This window comes from Arachis hypogaea, chromosome 19 (genome assembly GCF_003086295.3).
Source record: "Arachis hypogaea cultivar Tifrunner chromosome 19, arahy.Tifrunner.gnm2.J5K5, whole genome shotgun sequence".
Lineage (NCBI taxonomy): Eukaryota > Viridiplantae > Streptophyta > Magnoliopsida > Fabales > Fabaceae > Arachis > Arachis hypogaea.
In genome coordinates this window covers 96,755,699-96,778,872 of record NC_092054.1, presented here as the reverse complement: position 1 = coordinate 96,778,872, position 23,174 = coordinate 96,755,699, and positions in this window count along the sequence as shown.

The following is a 23,174-nucleotide window of genomic DNA, read 5'->3' as shown; positions in this document are numbered from 1 at the left end:
TTCTTACAAATTTGTGACACTATTAAGACCAATGGAGTGGATCCTGAGGTCTACAAACTTATGCTTTTCCCCTTTGTTGTTAGAGACAGTGCTAGGATATGGTTGGATTCTCAACCTAAGGAAAGCCTAGACTCTTGGGAAAAGTTGGTCAATACTTTCATGGCCAAGTTCTTTCCACCTCAGAAAATGAGCAAGCTCAGGGTGGAAGTACAAACCTTCAGGCAAAAAGATGTTGAATTCCTCTATAAAGCTTGGGAAAGATACAAGCAACTGATCAGGAGATGTCTTCCTGACATACTCTTGGAATGGACTATCCTAGGAATCTTCTACGATAGTCTATCTGAGATGTCCAAGATGTCATTGGACCATTCAGCTGGTGGATCACTCCCCTTGAAGAAAACACCTACAGAGGCACAGGAACTCATTGAAATGATTACAAACAACCAGTTCATGTACACTTCTGGATGGCAGGGAAAAAGGAAAAAGGAGGCAACATTGGTGGCCAAAGTTGGCTCACCAACGTTACCCATCAACGTTCTCAATAAAGATAAGGCAATGTTGGTGGCCAAAGTTAGCTCACCAACGTTGGTCACCAACGTTCTCAAGGAAAAAGGAGGCAACATTGGTGGCCAAAGTTGGCTCACGAATGTTGTCTACCAATGTTCTCAAGGAAAGATGAGGCAACATTGGTGGCCAAAGTTGGCTCACCAACGTTGCCCATCAACGTTGCCAAGCATGGAGAGTAACGTTGGTGGCCCAAAGTTGGCTCACCAACATTACAAGAAAAATATGGTGCCAATGTTGGTATGTCGACGTTACTTCAAGTTAGCACACCAACATCTTCGATGAATTCTCAAGTTGGAGCTGAAAAAATTGCTAGTGTGCGAATGCATGAGGCTCTGTGCGCACGCACAAAGGGAAAATTTGCAAGTGTGCCCATGCACAAGGCATGATTCGTACGCACACAGGGTGAATGTTGGTGCACCAACGTTGGTGAACCAACGCCAGTGGCAACGTTCCTAAAGGATTTTAAAGGCAATGTTAGCCACCATTTGTGCACTAACGTTGGTGACTAAATGTTCTTGAGTATAGCTAGAAACCGAAACCCTAGAGCTTAAATTGGAGTTCAATTTGTGATAAAATCAAATGGAAAAGATGGGGTTTTAGTGGCTGGAAATTTATTATGAATTATGGTAAAAATTGGTTACTGAAAAGATTGAAAAACAGGTGAAAACAAAAAAAGAATCTAAAAAATTTACGAAGAACACGAAGAACACTTTGAGTGTGGTGAAGAACATTGTAGAACACCTTTTAGATCTTAAAAAGGGCAAGGTTGTAATTATTTTGGTGTTTGAGGGGTTATTTTGTAGTTTCCAAAAGTTACGGTGGTCAAAGTAGAAATATTAAAAGTTACGGGTGGTAAAAAGTGAATTTTAAAGTTAAAAGTAAAAGGTAAGTTTATTTTCGAAAATTTAATAATAAAATAATAAATAATAATACAACATTAAATAATAATATTTAATTAAAAATAATATTTTAATAAAAATAATAAAATAATACGAAAAGGCAGTTTTTCGTGGAAGCTTTAGAAAGACAACTTTGTACGTTGAATCTCATAATTACCTTCATAAAACACTTAGGGAGTGGTAATAACATGTTAGTGAGGCAAAGATAAAGGAAAGATAATAATTTAAAGAAGAGATAAAAATCAAAGAAAAAGTCTGTAAAGTTTTAATGACAGAAAAACAGACAGAGATTAGTGAACAGACTAGGGCAACATAGTTAGTCCTTGAGTTGCGGCTAGGGTTAGGTATTATATGAAAAGTTAAACTGTTTCAGTATAGACTTAACGAACCTATACTTGGAACAGGCTAACTATTCATACCGAAATTTACATAAGCTTTAAATACATAAGTTAAGCAGAAAAATCAGAGTAGAGTAGAGAAATACAGAGAACAGAATAACCAGAATAGAGTAAAGAGATAAAGAGAAAAAGACTAATATAGATACAGAGAACAGAGTAATCAGAGCAGAGAAAAGAGATACAGAGAAAAGAGAAACCAGAACAGAGTAAAGAAATATAAAGAGAATAGTAATATAATAAAGAGATATTTGTGTATATATATATGAGTTGCTTAATGCAACCCAGAGCTTTTGTAGGAAACAAAGTTATCTACAACCATTTTTCGCTTCCCCAGAGCAGAGCAGACCAGAGTGGGACTTTCCCCTTGAACCGATTTCTGACTTTCCACAGCCTGATGAGCCGGCACTGCCGGATGACGGGATAGCTCCTATATACGTGAACGGACTTGTACTCGCGAATGGTTTTGTATATAGTGACAGTAGTGCTTTTGGTGGGTCTGAGGGTATAGCTGTAGCTGCGGACGAGGAGGAGGAGGAGGATCCTGAGATAGAGATAGAGCAGGATGAGGAGATGGGCGATCCTCATGACGATCTTCCGAACGGCCACGTGTAGATATAGTCTGACAGCAGTAGGGGCATTCTTTTGATGACACTCTAGTATGACATTATCTATTAGTTAGTCTCTCATTTGTGTTAGTACACCTGAGAGCTAGGAGTTGTAGAGTGGTTAGGCTAGCTTGGGCACCAGCTTTGCGACTTTTTGTATGGGCCAGGCCCTAGAAGTATCGTGTATATATTAGCTAAGTAGGTTCTACGAGGATGTAAACTTACTTGATCTTTTGTGAACGCTATAGGTTTTGTTATAGTGTACATGATGTATATTATCAGCTGTGTTATATGTTTCTTTATACTTCCTTATTATTTTTATCAGTGTGTGCTCATTAATTTTACTCCCTCGCTCGCAATGATATAAGTTAAATAGAAAAAAAAAAGTTACTCGTAAAATTGGCATCACTCTAACAAGGAACAGGCTCATATATTAAATAGTAGTTAATAATTAAGAAGGACAAGTTAGTAACAGTTAGCTTCTTGTATGACCATGGCATATTGGGAGTTGGGTCATTACAATATGGTATCAGAGCAGTTCGTTCCCAGTAGAGCCTGGGGAGTGGACTGACTATGCTTCACTGCATACTCTATTGTGTGTCTCATGCTGTTAGGGTATCTTTAAGATACATTTGGCATGAATGTCTATGAGCGCTCATTTTGGAAATTTCCGTGCCTTACTTGAGATATTAAGATTGATCACCTTAATATTGATTGTTTGGTACGAATAAGACCTTAATGAGTGCAAATAGGCATAGTTTAACCAAGCTCTGAATGATGAATCGATGTGAGGCACAACTATCTTCATAGTTGTTAAGATCTCCATAGATACGGCTATGAGAGATTTGGATGCTTTAAGGAATGAACGCTTGTTTCACTTGTGAGGAACCTGGACACTTGGTGAGGAATTGTCCAAAAGGATTTGCTCAAAATCCAGTATGAACCAAGCAACAAGATTGAGTGTTTGCTATGACTGCTGGCGATGCTATGCAATCAGACACCCTGATCCAAGGTCAATGTTATGTCAAAAATTGATTTTTAACTGTACTGTATGATTCGAGTGCATCGTATTCCTTTATTTCATCAACTGTTGCTCGTGAGTTGGGACTAGATTTCTCTGAGTTGAACTTTGATCTAATTGTGCATACATCTGCATCCCAAAATGCTTTGACTAGTTTAGTGTGCCTGCAAGTACCATTTGCTATAAGGAACAGAACTTTTATACATGATCTAATCTGTTTGCTTCTTTGTGGTTTAGAAGTTATTTTAGGATTAGATTGGTTATCTAAGCATCATATTTTCCTTGATTGCTTTGAAAGAACTGTTGTTATTCCATTTGATAGTTTATATCTTAAACCATTTCTGCCCCATACCTTATATCTAAATTCTGTAAGAGTTAGCTTAGACGGGAGTGATTGTGAGGGGTACGTTTTGTTAGCGGCTAGCTCGATTGACTGTTAATTAAGCGTAGAATATATCCGAGTGGTAAAGGAATTTCCTGATGTTTTCCCGGATGACATACCTGAGTTTCCTCCTCAGCGAGAGATAGAATTTAGCATTGATCTAGTACTTGGAACCGGACTGATTTCTATCGCACCGTACCGGCTGTCACCACTAGAACTTACGGAGTTGAAGAAACAGTTGGATGAGCTACTTGGAAAGAAATTTATTCATCCCAGTGCATCATCTTGGGGAGCCCCGGTATTATTAGTAAAAAGAAGAACGGTGGAATGAGGCTTTGCGTAGATTATCGACAGCTAAATAAAGTTACTATCAAGAATAAGTATCCACTTCCATGAATTGATGATTCGATGTATCAACTGAAAGGTGCAACTATGTCCTCGAAGATTGACTTGCGATCGGGTCATCACCAAATTTGAGTAAGTGAGCCAGATATACCAAAGATTGTGTTTGGGACTCAGAAATGATGACGATGCTAAGACGTATGGGAGCAAAAAAACAAGAAGCTGTGAGAAAGGATCGTAGTGGTCTATGGAGGTAGAAGAACAGAATTTGTGTACCTAACTCTGGAAAATTGTGACAAAAGATTCTTGCGAAAGCTCACCAAAGTAGATTCTCTATGCATCCTGGAGTAACAAAGATGTATCAAGATTTGAAACAAATGTTCTGGTGGCCGGGCTTGAAGAAAGAGGTAGCTGAATATGTCTCAAAATGTTTAACCTGCCAGAAGGTGAAAGTGGAACATCAGAAGCTGTCAGGAACCCTGCAACCCTTGGAAATACCACAATGGAAATAGGAGCAGATCACTATGGATTTTATCACGGGATTGCCATGAACCTCAACAGGACATAATGCTGTTTGGTTGACAAAATCGGTGCATTTCCTTACGATTCAAATTGACTATACTTTAGAAAGGCTGGCACGGATATATATTCAAGAAATCATATGACTGCATGGGATACCTTCGTCAATTATCTCAGATCGAGATCCGAGGTTTACTTGCAGACTCCGGGGAGCTTTTCAGAAAGCGTTGGGGACAGAACTACATATGAGTACAACATACCATCCTCAGACAGACAGACAATCAAAGCAGACAATCCAGATGTTAGAAGACATGTTAAGATCATGTATGATGGACAATCAAAGCAGTTGGGATAAGTATTTGCCGTTGGTCGAGTTCGTCTACAACACAGTTACCAACAAAGTATCGGGATGGCATCATATGAAGCTCTCTACAGAAGATGTCAGACACCATTGTGTTGGAGTGACGATGGAGAAGCTAGTTTTTTGGGTCCAAACTTCGTACAAGATACTACTGAGAAGATAAAGGGGATTCGTCAGAAGATCCAGACAGCACAAAGCCGTCAAAAGAACTATGCCGATAATAGACATAGACCCTTAGAGTTTAGTGAGGGAGACCATGTCTTTCTAAAAGTAACCCTGACTACTAGAATAGGTAGAGCCCTTAAGACTAAAATGCTTAATCCTCAATATATAGGACCTTTCCAAATACTCAAAAAAGTTGGTCCAATAGCTTATCAAGTAGCCCTTCCTCCATATCTGTCAAACCTTGATGATGTTTTTCATGTCTCGCAACTTAAGAAATATATTCCCGACGAGAGTCACATTTTACAACTAGAGATAGTATAGTTACGAAATGATTTGACCTATCAAGTATCACCGGTTTAGATCGTAGAAAGAAATGATAAGCAACTGAGGGGTAAAACTATTCGCTTGGTCAAAGTGGCTTGGGGACAAAGAGGAGAAGAAGAGCATACTTGGGAACTAGAAGACAAGATGAAAGCTGATTACCCGCATCTATTCTCAGGTAACTAAAATTTTGAGGACAGAATTTTCTTTTAGGAGGGTAGAATGTAACAACCCCAGTTTTCGAGTACATGAGATCTTTTCTGAAAGTACGGATTTCTCCAGAAGATCAGTAAGGGGAGAACCTCTGCTATATGATCAAGCATCTCAATCCTCATTATCATTATGTTATCTTTAACTCAAGACCTTAGTTGAGACAAGCCCAACAAACGCAATCGCGAAGAACCTAGTTTTTGAACCGTATCGGTTAGGAGTTTCGATTCTGGTTTCCGTAAATAGTCTCAGTTTGACGAACCGGACTTGATTCATGAGAGAAAAGAGATAATAGTATAATATTATCATTATATTAGTATTAGAAGCTGCTTGAATGATATTATAAGGTTACCTAGTCTGTTTTAGTTAAAAACAGGAAATCGGTTTAACCGGGTTCACAGTTTACTGGTGCAGCTTAGCACCAGCACTCTCTGATGACTTTAGCAATGCTAAGGCCTCATCATACATGTTTTATTCTCATATTAAATATGTTACTAGTGTCATTCATGCTAGTAGCTCAGAAAGGAATTTTTAGAAATATTTTTACAAGTGTTCCGATACATCAAGTTTTAGTAGTTATACAATTGAAATATTTTAATATTATTTTAACCCACCTCCAAGCCAACCAATCACAACTCACCCTACACCCTCAAGACCCCCAAGGCTGGTTCATTTTCACCTTGTGGCCGAAAATAGGAAGAGAGAAAAAGAGAGAAAAGTTCTTAGTTCCAAATCTTCAAAGCTTGATTTCTGCTGAACTAAAACTCAAATCAAAATTCCAATCTGACCAAAATAATTGTCTCTTCTTTCTCTACATAACCATATAACTTATCAAGGCTGGAAATAATATTAGATGGCTGACGTGGCGAAAATTGGCGAGTCAAGAACTGTTATAAGATACGCGTTGCAAGTATAGTTCTTAACCAACCAGAATTCCGCTTATCAATTTAGAAGGTTGTCACAAAAATTAAAATTAAAATACTGAGAGTATGAATCCCAGGTCGTCTCCCAACGAGTTGCAGAAAGGTGTGCTATTTTATTAATCAGATATTTTCAAAATGGTTTGAGTTGAATAAACATGAAATTAAATTAGAGAAGTTAAATAATTTAAATAAAAGCCTTGACTGGGAGTGGATTAGTTGGAAGCCCTATTCTTGTTGAAGTACTCTCAAGATTAATTGATAATTGAAGGTTGTTCTGTTTAGTTATCCCTTACTAGGTAAGGAAAAGTCAAATAAGTTGGAATGCTATTTCTATTCACAAGTTCCAATCCACTCAATTGAAAAGGATTAGTGTCAGTGACTAGAGCGCATTCCAATAATAAACCCAATTACAATTTTTCTTTTAAGCATCCCAAATCAAGGGTTCCTTTCAATCAACTCCCCATCAAGTTAGGGAACTACTCGCTCATTGTGAATGTAGAACTCATAACATAGGAAAGGGAATTAAAGAAAGACATGATAAATAAAACTCAAAGGAATCAATTAAAAATAAAAGTAATTCTTGTATTAATAAATTCTAAAATAATCCAATAGTGAAAGTGAATAAATTAAAGGACATGGAAGAGTAAAGTCAAGTAAAGAAAATGAACTAGAATGACGAAGTCTTGATGAGGTAATAACTCTTCTCAATATCCCAATGCAAAGAGCAATAGAAATAAAAATCCTAAGAACTATGAATGTGTAGAGAGAAAACCTAGAGGAGGAGTAAAACCAGATCTAAAAACTAAAATTGTGTAGAATGAATGTTGTTGTTGGTTTCTGCATGTCCTCTGGCTCTAGTATGCTTTTTCGGGCCGAAAACTGGGTCAAAACAGGGCCCAAAATCACCCCCAGCGAATTCTGCAGATTATGCAGATCGCGCACGTCACGCGATCACGTCATTCATGGGGACGTGTCATTGGACGTTTTGCTTTGCCACGTGGGCGCGTCGTCCACGCCTTCGCGTCACTTGTGCTATTCCAATCCGTGCGGTCGCGTGAGCCATGCGGCCGCGTCACTGCGATTTCCTCTCTTTCGCGCAGTCGCGTGAGCCATGCGGCCGCGTCACTTCTTGCTGGTCATCTCCTCAACTTCTTGTGTTCCTTCCATTTTTGCAAGCTTCCTTTCCAATCTCCAACTCATTCATGCCCTATAAAGCCTGAAACATTTAACACACAGATCACGGCATCGAATGAAATAAAGGAGAATTAAAATACATAATTAAAAGTCTCTTAGGAAGCAAGTTTTTAATCATGTGATAATTTTAGGAAGGAAATATAAATGCATGCTAATCATATGAATAAGTGGGTAAAGATCATGATAAAACCACACAATTAAACACATTATAAACCATAAAATAGTGGTTTATCAACCTTCCCACACTTAAACATTAGCATGTCCTCATGCTTAGTTGAAGAGGATAGAATAAATGAGTAGGAACATGTAAAACTCGTGCAATGCAATGCAACCTATATATGTAAGTGCAACTATATGATTCTTGTCCACTTGATCAATAGTAAATAAGCTCTTCAAAATAATTACAAATCAAATTCCACTAATTCAATTCTCATACAGTAAGAACAGATAAAAATGCAAGAAGGTAGCTCATGAAAGCAGGGAACATAGAATTTTAAGCATTGAACCCTCACTGATGATGTATGTATGCTCTAATCTCTCTAGTGTATAGGGCAATCACTCTATCCTTCTCTAATCATGCTCTCTAATTTTTGTTCTTCTCCTAATTAATCAACAACATTTAATATACCAATGCAAACATCATGAGGTCTTTTCAAGGTTGTAATGGGGCCAAGGTAATGGTAAGGATACATATATGGCTGAGTGAGTTTATAAACTGAATCTTTGATTAACCCAAACTTTAACATAACCTATATATATTCTATATAACTTTAGAATTCATACCTAGCTACCCAGAATTTCCGTTTTACATTTCATACTCATGTATCAACTTTTTATCTTAATTTTATCATACATGCATTGATCTTTGAATTCTTAACTTAACATTGGGGTAATTTTGTCCCCTTATTTATTTATTGAATTTTTTGGTTTTTTTAACATAAACATAAAAATAAACATAGCTTATCAATGCACATAGATTTTTAATTCTTATAGTTTCACATGAGTAGGTATCCAAATTCCCATTATATTATCATGACACATTCCCTTATTATCTTTTGTTCTCACAATTTCCCATACTTAATTAGCACACACAATTCTTTCTTAAGCTAACCAAAGATCCAGTTTGGGATATATAATTATTTTTCCGCTTAAGGCTAGTAATGTGATAAAATATAGAACAAATGGGATTTAAAGGCTCAAAGTGGATAACAAAGGTAATTGAAAGGGTAGGCTTAATTTGGATAAGTGAGCTAAATAATTAATGGCCTCAATCATATGCAAACATACAAATATAATAAACATTGGACATATAGGATGAAACAAAATATAGATTACAATCATAGAGAAGTAAACACACAAGAATAAAATAATTACGGTTAAATAATGTAACCATGCATAAAGGCTCAAATCTCACAGATTGTGTGTTCTTTAGCTTAAAAATCATGTTCCAAATACAACTTCAAGAAAATTTAACATAAAAGTTTTAATTAAAATTAGTGAAATTTTGTTCCAAAAATAGAGTCTTAGAAGAAACTTATTGTCTTTTCAATCAAGTAGAACATGCATGAAACTAATCTATTACTATGCAATTTATCCTATTCTACAAAAGAAAAAAAACTAACTAAATATCCTAATTTATTGGTGTTTATGGAAGAGAAATTACCTCCGGAAGTTAGGTACTGACCGACCTCCCCACACTTAAGGCTTTGCACCGTCCTCGGTGCCATCTGTCAGAAACAAAGGTGGGTTGGTAGCAGTGTCTCCATAGTCGGGGCCATCATGGCTTCCTGTGCTGGTAAAGGAAGTGGAGTCTGGGGTGTCTGAGTCCTTGAATTTTCCCATAATCAGCTCCTTAAGGTATGTGAATCGGCGCTTGTTACGGCGCTCTCTCATCTTAGCTTTGTGTTCCTGCCGATCCAACCTTTTGAGTATCTGATGGAGCAGTTGGTCTGTTGTAGGTGCTTGTGTTGTTGAAGAAGGAATATCTTCAACCGGTTCAGTAGGATGGCTTGTGGCGACTGGTGGAGGTCTGATGTATTTTCCGTTAGGGACATACTGATCATCCCGTGGAAGCATGGCTTTGGTGTCCCCAGCTCTGTAGGAGACTCCAGCTGCTGAGACAAGATCTGAGACCAAGGCGAGAAAAGGTAAGTTGCCCACAATTTGTACGTGTCCTATGGCATTCCAGATGTGTCTCGGTAGATTCAGAGGTTGGTCTGTAAGGATGCACCATAGTAGGACGGCCATGTCCGCAGTGAAGGAGGACTCGTGAGTGCTGGGAAAGACGTAATGGGACATGATCTGTGCTCATACGCAAGCCTCCAAGGTATGTGCTGAAGCTGATATTCCCTTAGGGCGGGTACGATGGTATCCGTAGATCCAACGGCTGCCAGGTAGTGCGATAACTCTGAGAACGGCGTCCCAGTCAAATTGGTACATCTGGCGCTTGAGTGCGGCTTCTTGAAAGGCGTCCAATCCTTCTGGAACAGGGGGAAGACCTAGAGCTCTTTGAATGGTCTCTTCTGTAATGGGGACTTGCTTCTGATGTACAAAGACAGACTACAGGGTTGGTAGGTGGAAGTTGGAGTAGAACTCGACTACCCAAGAAAGATTGACCTGCCTCGGCTGTCTCTGTAGGAAACCCCATTGTCTTTGTGCAATTTGCGGCTCAACAAAGGTAGCAATATGGTTTGGGAGGAGAAGAAGGTATTCGTTGTTGTAACTCCTTTCTGCCAGAATGGGGAACATCTGCTCACAGTAGCGATTGGGAAATTGCGCAGTGTCCTTTGCTGGGAAGGATTTTTCTTTATCATTGATGAGTTATTTTGGAGGAAAAATGAATTTCTCCCAAAACACACAAATCTAACCGGCAAGTGCACCGGGTCGCATCAAGTAATAAAAACTCACGGGAGTGAGGTCGATCCCACAGGGATTGAAGGATTGAGCAATTTTAGCTTAGTGGTTAATTTAGTCAAGCGAATCAAGATTTGGTTGAGTGATTTGTGATTTGCAGAAATTAAATTGCATGGAAAGTAAAGGGAATGGGTAAATTGCATGAAGTTAAAGAGAGCAAGAAATTAAAGTGCTGAATCTTAAAGAACAAGAAATTAACTGGCAGAAACTTAGAATGCAAGAAATGTAAATTGCGGAATCTTAAAGTGCAAGAAATGTAAACGGCTGGAATTGTAAAGGGAATTGGGGATTGGATTTGTAGAATTTAAACAAGGAAAAGTAAATTGCATCAAACAGAAAAGTAAAAGAGGTTTGGATCAAATCGGATCTCAGAACAGAAAAGTAAATGAACATTGAAAGCAGTAAACAGAGAATGTAAAATTGGGAAATCAGATCTCAGGACCCAGAGACTAGAAAACCAAGTCTAGATCTCAATGCCTTCCTAGATCCAACAAGAACAATTGCAAGGGAATTGTAAATTGCAAAGAAAGTAGATGAAGAACAATTAATCCGAAACTGAAATTCAATTAAGCAGTAAATAAACAAAGAGATCCAAGGATGAGATTGAAACAGAATTTCTTCAATTCTTCAACCCAAGATCCAAGACACTTCTAATTGAAATTGAAAGCAATAAAACTAAGAGGAAGAGAAGTGAATTCTCCTTCCCCAAGACTAAGAAATTAAAGTTCACTCAATATCCAAAGCTCTCCGAAAACTATTATGAAAATTCAAAGGGAAAGCTCCCCCAAAAAGAAAGCTCTGAAGAACTTGAATTCTATCCTATTTATACACTTTCTTCCAATGATCTTCAAGCCTTGAGTTGGGCCTTTGCTCTTGGTGGAATTGGGTTGAAAGAGGCCTTGGTTGATTGCTCTTGGAGTTTGAAGAGGAACCAAAACGAACCAATTGAACCAGGTTGGAGTTTTGCAAAAGTTGGACCAAAAGTTTGAGCAAAAGTTAGGGGCTAACTTTTGCCCAAACTTTTCATATCAGCACCCATATCCAGCTGATACCAACGTTGGTGCCAAAGTTAGGGGTCTAACTTTGGCCCCAACGTTGGCCTTACCATGTGCACTTGTGGCGCCAACGTTAGCCACCAAGTTAGGGGCTAACGTTGGCGCAAACTTTTGCTCCTCCCCTTGTAGTTTTCATGTGCCAACGTTAGCCTCAAAGTTAGGGGCTAACGTTGGCGCAAACTTTTGGTGCCCAAGGAGTGTTTTTCTCATGCCAACGTTAGCATCAAAGTTAGGGGCTAACGTTGGCGCAAACTTTTGGTGCCCAGGGGTGATTTTCATGTGCCAACATTAGCCTCAAAGTTAGGGGCTAACGTTGGCGCAAACTTTTGGTACCCAGGGAGTGATTTTCAAGTTCCAACGTTAGCCCAAAAGTTAGGGGCTAACGTTGGGGCTAACTTTTCACTCAAAAGTTTGTGCAAAAGTTTGAGGCTAACTTTAGTTCCAGCTTTTTGCTTCCTGGTTCAATTTCACTTATTCCATTGTCTTCTCTTTACTCCTAGCTATTCCTTCTTGCTTCAACCTTTCTCCAAGCTTTCTTCACCTATCATTAATCAACCAAACACATCAAAGCTATGCTTAAAATCATGAGATATTCATTCTATCATAATATGTGACAATTATAGTATAAAACCTCATGAAATAGCATGAATTCATACATGGTTGATTCAATCAAGGGAAACATGAAAATCTACCTAATTGGCTTGCTTGTAGCTCAAGAAAGTGCATAATTCTAATGAAAACAAAAGAAAAAGACTAGTTAAAATAGGCTAGGATGACTTGTCATCACAACACCAAACTTAAAGCTTGCTTGTCCCCAAGCAAGAAAAGATTTATTGAGAAGAAAGAATGAGATGGAAGAGGATGTTCATGCTAGCAGAGTATTATTGATAGTTCATGGGATTTTGTGTGGATATGTAAATACTCACTTCTTATTGACTCCTAGGCCTAGAAAGTCTCCTTCAAGCTTCAAGTAACATACTGCTATGACCTCTCATTATTCCTTTATCCTTGGCTATTACTTTGTTTATAAGCTCTATTTGAGTGTCATGTGTAGCAAGTTCATTTCCCTTTTCTTTATACTTGACACATTATTCACCATAGACACTTGGCTCACATTCCTTCTTAAAACGTTGATGCCCAGCACCTCTTTGGGTTACTAAATGCCTTGTAGTTAGGTTGTTCTTGATAGTGGACTTTCAGCTGATGATCCCGGATTAGTTAACCCAAGTCACCGAGTGTTGATGCACTCCTAAGAGCTTACTAATCCAAGCAGATCCTAGTACAAAGACACCACAGGCATATATTTTAAAGTTCAAGCTATTGGTGTCCAGCTTTGTTTCTTTTTGTTTCCTTTTGTTCTGCCACTTTTTGGCTATCTCTTTTCTTTCTTTCTTTTTGTTTTTCTTTCCAACCAAGGAATTTTTTTATTTAATTGAGATTCATAGACAGTAGGCCACTCTTTACTTAGAATGAGATATCCTAGCTCTTTATTCACTAAAAGTGAGCTATTATACAACCACACACATACCACCATTTACTTTTATTCTACTTCTATCTAACAGAGACTATCTTGCTTCACATTCAAACATTTCTTTTATTGAACTTAAAGATGCAGGGGACAAAACATGCTTCTTGTCAAGTGAAAGTAAACACACAAGCACACACATAAACTAGCCTACTTATTTTAAAAGAAACAAACATAATGCAAAGACTTTTAATTAAAAAGAACTACTTAAAGATGCAAAGACAACTTAGAACAGATAGAATGCATGCTTTTTTTCTTTGTAGTGATGAACAAGGAGCAAGTCCACCTTTCATTTGTCATGCTTTTTCTTTCTCCTTTCATACACTTGGCTGCTAGTGTTCCCACCATCCGTGTTTGTTGCCTGTTGACCTCACCAAAAGCTAGCCTTATTCATAGCCTCCTCCACTCTATCTTCAAGCCTCATGGCATTGCTTACTTCTACCTCACTTCTCTTTTTGAAGAATTCATCAAAAGTTGGGAAAGCCGGATCCATGTTGTGCAAATGTTCTCCAATATAGTTTAGTTTGATTTGGCTATTGATGTTGTAATCGGCTTGTACTTCATACCTTGCATCTTGGAGTGTTGTGAACTCTTTGAGAGCCCTCAAATTTTTAGCTTGCATTTGTTCCAACTTCCCAAAATATTCATGAGATTGAAAAGCATGTTCTTCTTGTATCACAAGGAATCTTGACTCGAATTCACTTTGTTTGTTCATTATTCTTAGCTCCCTTTCTTCTTGTGCTTGTTGGTTTTTCATGTACAGTGAATGGTATTCCTCTTGCCTTTCTTGAATTCTCATGTACTGTTGTGACAATCTTCCTATTGCTTCTTGCATTTGAGTCATATCCATATTGCCATGTGGGAAAAAGTGTGGCTGTTCCTCCTCCTCTTGTGGCTCTTCTTCTATGTGTGGCTCATCTTCTTCCATTGGTTCTTCTCTTTCCCTTCTTCCATGTGGTCTTCGGCCTTGATGTGCTTCAAGGGGCATCGTCATTCGTTCAATGGTTATGGGCATGCCTTGGCTTAACCACATTGGATTCTCCTCTTCCATTGGAACTTTAGCCTTTGCACACAACCTCCAAATGGTACTCGGATAGTACAACCAAGATCCGGCCGAATTCTTCTCAGCCAGCTTTTGAATGTCTTTTGCAAGGATTTCATGAACTCTTATCTCTCCTCCCACAATGATGCAATGTAACATCACGGCTCTCTCCCTGTTAACTTCTGAGGTGTTCACTGTGCCCAGAATTGATCTTTTCATCAACTCATACCATCCTTTTGCTTCCGGGGTGAGGTTACATCTCTTCAGGTACTTATATCTGTTCTTGTCATCTCCTTCCCACTCTGAGTTCTCCATACAAATGTCTCTCGCAATCTCATCATAATCCTGATCCTCATTCAATCTTTGTTGGTATCCCGGTTCACTAAAGCGGACTGACTTTAGTTTCAAGACTTTCTTGATTGCATCCGGGCTAAAATCTACTTCCACCCCCGCACATAGCTCTTGTACGTTGGGGGGCTCACGCATGTCAAGCCTTGGGATATTTGCATAGAACTCTCTTATGATATTGGCATTGATTCGGGTGGCTGGTGATGCAAGTTCCTCCCACCTCCTCTTCCGAATTTTGTCCTTCATTTCTTGACATCCATCATCCGGCAACAAGAGTGGAATTTCAGGATAGATTCTTTTCTCGTTCATCCATTGAATTTGCATTTGATGGAACCAAGACTTGAATCTCCATTGGTCATATTCATGTGTGTCTTCCTCCACCATGGGATCTTTCCCTTTTCTTCGTTTGGTTCTTGAGGAGGAGGCCATGATCACTTGGTTGGTTGAGTCTTGTGAGGTTAGAAGGAGTGTGAAGAATGTTGGAGAGTTTGATGTGTGTTTGGAGAAAAAAAAAATTGAGACCGAACTTGCTATGACAAGAAATGATGAAGGGAAGTTTAAATGGTTGGAGTTTAAAGTAAGAGAAATGTTGCACAGAGCTTGTTATGTTGAGGAGTGATGAAGGGAGTGAAGTTTCCAAGGTTGGAGTGATTCGGTCATGTGCATGGCTTGAAGGTGGTATGCTTTTAAATGAGCAATGAAGGGCTGGGATGCATTTAGACTTATGGAGATCAAAGATATGCATGTAAGGATGAATGAAGACAAAGTTTACTCCTTCCCTTGCCTTTGCCGTGATCATTCTCAAGGAGTGGCAGATTTCTTTTTCGAGGCATGTGATGGGATTTTGTCCTCATGCTATGCTTTCCTTTGTCTTGCCTTTTTCTTTGAAGATTCTTTGACCTCCTAGTCACCACAACAAGACAACATACATTAGTTTTATCCAACCGTAGCAAGAGTGTTCTTTTTATTAATACCATGTGAACCATCAATTCTTATATCATTTGAACCATGACACTCTCCTTGGAGGACACCAAACTTAGTGTTTGGTCATATATAAAGAAAATGAGTATCTTCCTCCAATTAGTAAATGTTCATAAGAATTGTTTTCATCATACTTTCTTTTTCTCTTTTTTTTTTTTCATGAAGGATTAATTGTATCCCTAAATCGGTGCATCAAAGTTTGATGAACACCAAACTTGTTTCTTATCAAAGGGTACATCACAATTAATGCCTTCATTACCGGAAAAGAAATTTTCTATTTATAAGATTTTGGAAAACAACAATTGTATGATTATTGATGCATGAGTTTCTACTTTTCATGAAGCTATGTGGACACCAAACTTAGTGTTTGGCCATGTGCTTTGTCAAGATACTCCAAACATGCAAAATGGAATTATTTGTAACATTGGTTTAGTGTGCTTGAAGGCACACCAAACTTAGCATTTGTTTCAAAATAGTGCATGCAGTCAATGGATATGTTCATGAAAAGAGAAAAGAATTCATGCTCAATTGATCATAACTTATTGAATTTAAAATGACATGAATCTTAAAGCATGGGTTGCCTCCCATGGAGCGCTCTTTTATTGTCATTAGCTTGACAAAGAGAGCTCTCTTTTATGGTGGTTGGTGCTTGTAGGGCCTCAATTTGTCTCCTCTGACCGTGATCCTCTTCTTTGTTTTCTGGTGTTCAATTTCAGCATGCTCTAATGAGAGTATGCTACTGACAGTGTAGTAGTCCTCGGTTTGTTGATTTGCCCCCAGCTGTTGATATATTAGTTGCACTTTGTCACCCTTGGAAAGCCCCTCTGTTGGAATCTTTCTATTCTTCCAACCCCTTTTTGCTTTGTTTCTGCGTTTCATCTTCCCTTTTGTTGTTCTTTCTTTTCTGGCCGTAGGTTTTCCTTGGGGACCTCTCTTTTCAGTGGCCAATACTCTAATATCCTCTTGGGCTTTTTCATCAGTCTGCACAATCCTTAGCATTGGGATGTTGCTGTGACTTTCCTGGTCATTTTTCATATAGTCTTTCTTCTCCTTGCTAAATTGTGCCTCTGGTAATACCTTCAGAGTGACACTCTGGTCATGCATCCTGAGAGTTAATTCCCCTTCCTCTACGTCTATGATAGCTCTAGCAGTGGCCAAGAATGGCCTTCCCAGTATAACAGAGTCACCATCATCCTCGTTTGATTCTAGAACCACAAAATCAGCAGGGTATATAAAGCTATCCACCTTGACCAAAAGATTTTCAATTACACCCCTGGGGTATACCATTGACTTATCTACCAGCTCCAGAGACATTTGTACTGGTTTGACCTCTTCTATATGCAGCTTTTTCACCAGGGAAGATGGAATTAAGTTAATACTTGCTCCGAGATCGCATATTGCTTTAGTGATGGTCACTTCCCCAATGGTGCAAGGCAACAGAAAGCTCCCTGGGTCCTCAAGCTTGGGAGGAATCCCCTTTTGAATCAATGCCCTGCATTCCTCAGTAATCACCATGGTTTCTTTCTCATGCCAACTTCTTTTCTTGTTGATAAGATCCTTCAGAAACTTGGAATATAGGGGCATTTGCTCAAGTGCTTCAGCCAAGGGGATATTAATTTCCAGCTTCTTGAAGGTCTCAAGGAACTTGTGAAAATGCTGGTCTTTAACCTCTTTGTTGAACCTCTGGGGATAAGGCAGTGGAGGTGTGATGCTCTTTCCTATTTGCTGCTGTCCCTGAGCTACTTCCTTTGAGCTATGTGGCTGGTTGTCCTTCTCTTTAAGTTTCTCAGTGCTTTTGTTTGGCATCACAACTTGCTCCTTAGCTTCATCTGCCTTTGTTTGATTCTCATCCTCTGTTGGTTCTTTGATGTTCTCTGCTTGCTTCTTTGTAGTGTCATTGTTGCTCATCAATGTTCTCCCACTCCTTAATTGTATTGCCTTGCATTCCTCCTTGGGATTTGGGATTGTGTCACTGGGCAGTGAGTTTGAAGGTCTCTCAACAGATACTTGCTTGGAGAGTTTCCCCATCTGTCTCTCTAGGCTCTTCAGGGAGGCTTCCTGATTCTTGGTTACCATTTCCTGGTGTTTCAACATTTTGTCTATCACGGCCTCCAAGTTAGTGATTCTTTGGGCTTCAGGTGATACTTGAGGTGGGTTATGAGATGTGGGTGGTGGATGGTAGGCATTTTGGTTGGTGGGTTGGTTATTAGATTGGTATTGGTTGGGGTAGTTGTTTTGAGGTTTTCTGTAGGGGTTTTGGTTAGTCTGCTACTGGTTGTGGTTTTGGTTGCTTCTTGGGTTGTTTTGGTTTGAGTTCCTCTGCCAAGGTTGTTGGTTTTGGGTATGATTATCTCCCCATCTGAGGTTTGGGTGGTTCTTCCAGGATGGATTGTATGTATCACCATACACTTCATTTGGTCCTTGGTTGTGCATATACTGTACTTGCTCTTGTGGTTGTTCTTCTTGAGTTTCTTCACTCTGTCCCCATGTGGTTGATGGTTGGCTGGTGTTAACTACTGCAACTTGGAGGCTATCAATCCTCTTGGTCATTTGCTCAAATTGTTGTTGAATTTGCTGCTGCATTAATTTGTTTTGAGCCAGGATTGAATCCACTCCTTCTAGCTCCATTACTCCTCTCCTTTGTGATGGTTGGCGGCCTCTTTGATGAGCAAAGAAATATTGGTTGTTGGACACCATATCAATGAGTTCTTGAGCCTCCTCTGCAGTTTTCATGAGTTGCAAGGAACCTCCAGCTGAATGATCCAAAGCTTCCTGGGATTTCAGTGTTAAGCCTTCATAGAAGTTCTGCAGCTTCTCCCACTCATTAAACATGGCAGGGGGACATTTCCTGATCAGAGCCTTGTACCTCTCCCATGCCTCATAGATAGGTTCAGCCTCCATCTGTGTAAATGTTTGTACCTCAGCCTTTAACCTTATAATCCTCTGAGGTGGATAAAACTTGGCAAGAAACTTGGTTACCAAATCATCCCAGTTGTTGATGCTGTCCCTTGGAAAAGATTCCAGCCATTGAGTGGCCTTGTCCCTGAGAGAAAATGGGAATAGCATCAGCTTGTAACTGTCAGGAGGCACACCATTAGTTTTGACAGTGTTGCATATCCTCAAGAAAGTGGATAAGTGTTGGTGCGGGTCTTCAAGTGATCCTCCACCAAAAGAGCAATTGTTCTGAACCAAAGTGATGAGTTGTGGCTTGAGTTCAAAATTGTTAGCATTGACGTTTGGAGCTAAGATGTTGCTTCCACAATGTCTAGGATTTGCAAAGGCATAGGAAGCCAAAACTCTCCTCTGGGGTGGGTTGTCATTGTTGTTGTTTGCTCCACCTGGTGGATTGGTTGAATGTTCCTCCATCTCTTAAAATTCCTCGTCTGATTCCTCTTCTCCAACAATATTTTTCCCTCTTTCAGCTCTTCTTAACCTCCTGAGAGTTCTTTCGTCTTGTTCATGAAAATTGGGTGTGGTTCTTCTTGTACCTGACATACAAGCAGAGCATGAGAAATGCACAAAACCAGTGACACTTCAATCTACTGCTAGATTGAAGTGTTAGTTAGTTTAAGCAAAAAATCAAACAGTTAGTGGGTTAATCAAAATTAAAGAAAAAGTTCTTGATCTAGATTACCACCTCACTTAATCATTGTCAATCTAATCAATCCCCGGCAACGGCGCCAAAAACTTGATGAGTTATTTTGGAGGAAAAATGAATTTCTCCCAAAACACACAAATCTAACCGGCAAGTGCACCGGGTCGCATCAAGTAATAAAAACTCACGGGAGTGAGGTCGATCCCACAGGGATTGAAGGATTGAGCAATTTTAGCTTAGTGGTTAATTTAGTCAAGCGAATCAAGATTTGGTTGAGTGATTTGTGATTTGCAGAAATTAAATTGCATGGAAAGTAAAGGGAATGGGTAAATTGCATGAAGTTAAAGAGAGCAAGAAATTAAAGTGCTGAATCTTAAAGAACAAGAAATTAACTGGCAGAAACTTAGAATGCAAGAAATGTAAATTGCGGAATCTTAAAGTGCAAGAAATGTAAACGGCTGGAATTGTAAAGGGAATTGGGGATTGGATTTGCAGAATTTAAACAAGGAAAAGTAAATTGCATCAAACAGAAAAGTAAAAGAGGTTTGGATCAAATCAGATCTCAGAACAGAAAAGTAAATGAACATTGAAAACAGTAAATAGAGAATGTAAAATTGGGAAATCAGATCTCAGGACCCAGAGACTAGAAAACCAAGTCTAGATCTCAATGCCTTCCTAGATCCAACAAGAACAATTGCAAGGGAATTGTAAATTGCAAAGAAAGTAGATGAAGAACAATTAATCCGAAACTGAAATTCAATTAAGCAGTAAATAAACAAAGAGATCCAAGGATGAGATTGAAATAGAATTTCTTCAATTCTTCAACCCAAGATCCAAGACACTTCTAATTGAAATTGAAAGCAATAAAACTAAGAGGAAGAGAAGTGAATTCTCCTTCCCCAAGACTAAGAAATTAAAGTTCACTCAATATCCAAAGCTCTCCGAAAACTATTATGAAAATTCAAAGGGAAAGCTCCCCCAAAAAGAAAGCTCTGAAGAACTTGAATTCTATCCTATTTATACACTTTCTTCCAATGATCTTCAAGCCTTGAGTTGGGCCTTTGCTCTTGGTGGAATTGGGTTGAAAGAGGCCTTGGTTGATTGCTCTTGGAGTTTGAAGAGGAACCAAAACGAACCAATTGAACCGGGTTGGAGTTTTGCAAAAGTTGGACCAAAAGTTTGAGCAAAAGTTAGGGGCTAACTTTTGCCCAAACTTTTCATATCAGCACCCATATCCAGCTGATACCAATGTTGGTGCCAAAGTTAGGGGTCTAACTTTGGCCCCAACGTTGGCCTTACCATGTGCACTTGTGGCGCCAACGTTAGCCACCAAGTTAGGGGCTAACGTTGGCGCAAACTTTTGCTCCTCCCCTTGTAGTTTTCATGTGCCAACGTTAGCCTCAAAGTTAGGGGCTAACGTTGGCGCAAACTTTTGGTGCCCAGGGAGTGTTTTTCTCATGCCAACGTTAGCCTCAAAGTTAGGGGCTAACGTTGGCGCAAACTTTTGGTGCCCAGGGGTGATTTTCATGTGCCAACGTTAGCCTCAAAGTTAGGGGCTAACGTTGGCGCAAACTTTTGGTACCCAGGGAGTGATTTTCAAGTTCCAACGTTAGCCCAAAAGTTAGGGGCTAACGTTAGGGCTAACTTTTCACTCAAAAGTTTGTGCAAAAGTTTGAGGCTAACTTTAGGTCCAGCTTTTTGCTTCCTGGTTCAATTTTACTTATTCCATTGTCTTCTCTTTACTCCTAGCTATACCTTCTTGCTTCAACCTTTCTCCAAGCTTTCTTCACCTATCATTAATCAACCAAACACATCAAAGCTATTCTTAAAATCATGAGATATTCATTCTTTCATAATATGTGACAATTATAGTATAAAACCTCATGAAATAGCATGAATTCATACATGGTTGATTCAATCAAGGGAAACATGAAAATCTACCTAATTGGCTTGCTTGTAGCTCAAGAAAGTGCATAATTCTAATGAAAACAAAAGAAAAAGACTAGTTAAAATAGGCTAGGATCACTTGTCATCAATCATCAACCTTTATAATCCTCTTAGTTCTTTTTGTTGAGGGTTTAACCGCAGTTGAAGAGGGCCCTGCCACTAATGCTCTTTTTGTTCCTCTTCTTGCTGGTGGTTTGGGAATAGCTTTCTCTTTTCCTTTCTTGGTGTCCATCCTGAAAGGGAGAAAAGAGGAAGTATGTCAAAATGTCAAGGAGTAAAGCAAGGAATATGATGGTATGGGTGGCAATTAATGCACATTAAAGATGAATGAAGTGAACACATGGTCATGACTACATGTGAAAAGTTCATCAAAGGGAATAGAGCAAGTGCATGTTTGGGTAATTAGATGCAAGATGTTTATTGGCATGCTGGCAAAGGCATGAGTAGCATAGATCAAGCATCACTCGTAACAAACCATCACGTTTGTATCGATAATTATTTTCAACGAATAAAATATGAAAGGGGTTTTGTGAAAAACAAGCATTAAATAGTAGAATAGAATAATCTAGAAAAATGCATAAGGCCATATTGGCTTTTTCACAAACACATAGCATGCATGGTAAATAGGGTATAGAAAATATTAAATTAAACATGCAAGCAACCTTTTTAAAAAGGTATATAATTGCCAAACAATTTTACAACAATCCACAAGCATATAATGAGAAACAATGACTCAAATAAATTTCCAACACCAAGTAAAAAGGAAAACAAAGAAAAAGAAAATATGGATAATGAAAGTAAAAAGAAAAGAAAAGAAGGTAACATAAAAAAAATAAGAAGAATAATAGAAAAGTAAGGGGGGAAGAAGAAAAGAAAACCTTGTTAATGGGAGTGAGAGAGAGAGAGAGTGTGTGTAGAAAGTGAGAAAAAAGGAAGAAGGGAGAAAGAAGAAATAAGAGGGGAAAAGAGAAAATAGGATTTGGGGAAAAGAAAGATAAGATAATTGGCAAATCAGGGAAGCTGTGCGGCACAATCGACACGGCTGTGTGGGGCACGCGGTCACGCGAATTGCGCTTATACTGATTGACGCGGTCGCGTGATCCATTTTATGCTACTGGCGCGAAGGCAGCCTCGCGCTCGCACAACTCTCTGTTCAAAATCTTATTTTGCCAAATTTTTGGGTGACGCGATCGCGTGGGGCATGCGATCGTGTGAGTGGCTATTAGAAGGATATGATGTAGTCGCGTCGATCACGTGGCCGCGTGGGAAGAATTGTGCATTCAGCACCAATCCAGCACCACTCTAGCACAACTTTCGGTCGTGCACCCTTTTCACGTCGAATTTCAGGGCACGCGGTCGCGTGGGAGGCCAATGTTCCCATGTGACGCGGACGCGTCGGCGACGCAGTCGCGTGGGGCGATTTGTGCCACTGGCACGCCTCCAGCCACGCTCTTGCGTGACTCTCTGTTCATTTTATTATTTCCTCCCATCTCCTACGACGCGGACGCGTCAATGAGGCGGTCGCGTCGCGTGAAAAAAAATTTTTTTTTTAAATAAAAGTATGTAAATGCAGATGCACGAAATGTACTAATAAAGAGAAGAGTTATTGAATAGAAAAACTAAGAATAAAGAAAAGAACGATCATACCATGGTGGGTTGTCTCCCACCTAGCACTTTGCTTTAACGTCCGTAAGTTGGACGCTCCACTAGCTCAGGCTTCGGCTATGTGGGATCTTCTAAGAGGAAGATCTCGAGCTCCTTGTTTTTCTTCAGCTTCTCACCATGGTACAACTTTAAATGATGTCCATTAACTTTGATAAGTTCAGAGCTTGAAGGATGGCTTAGGTGATAAACTCCGTAT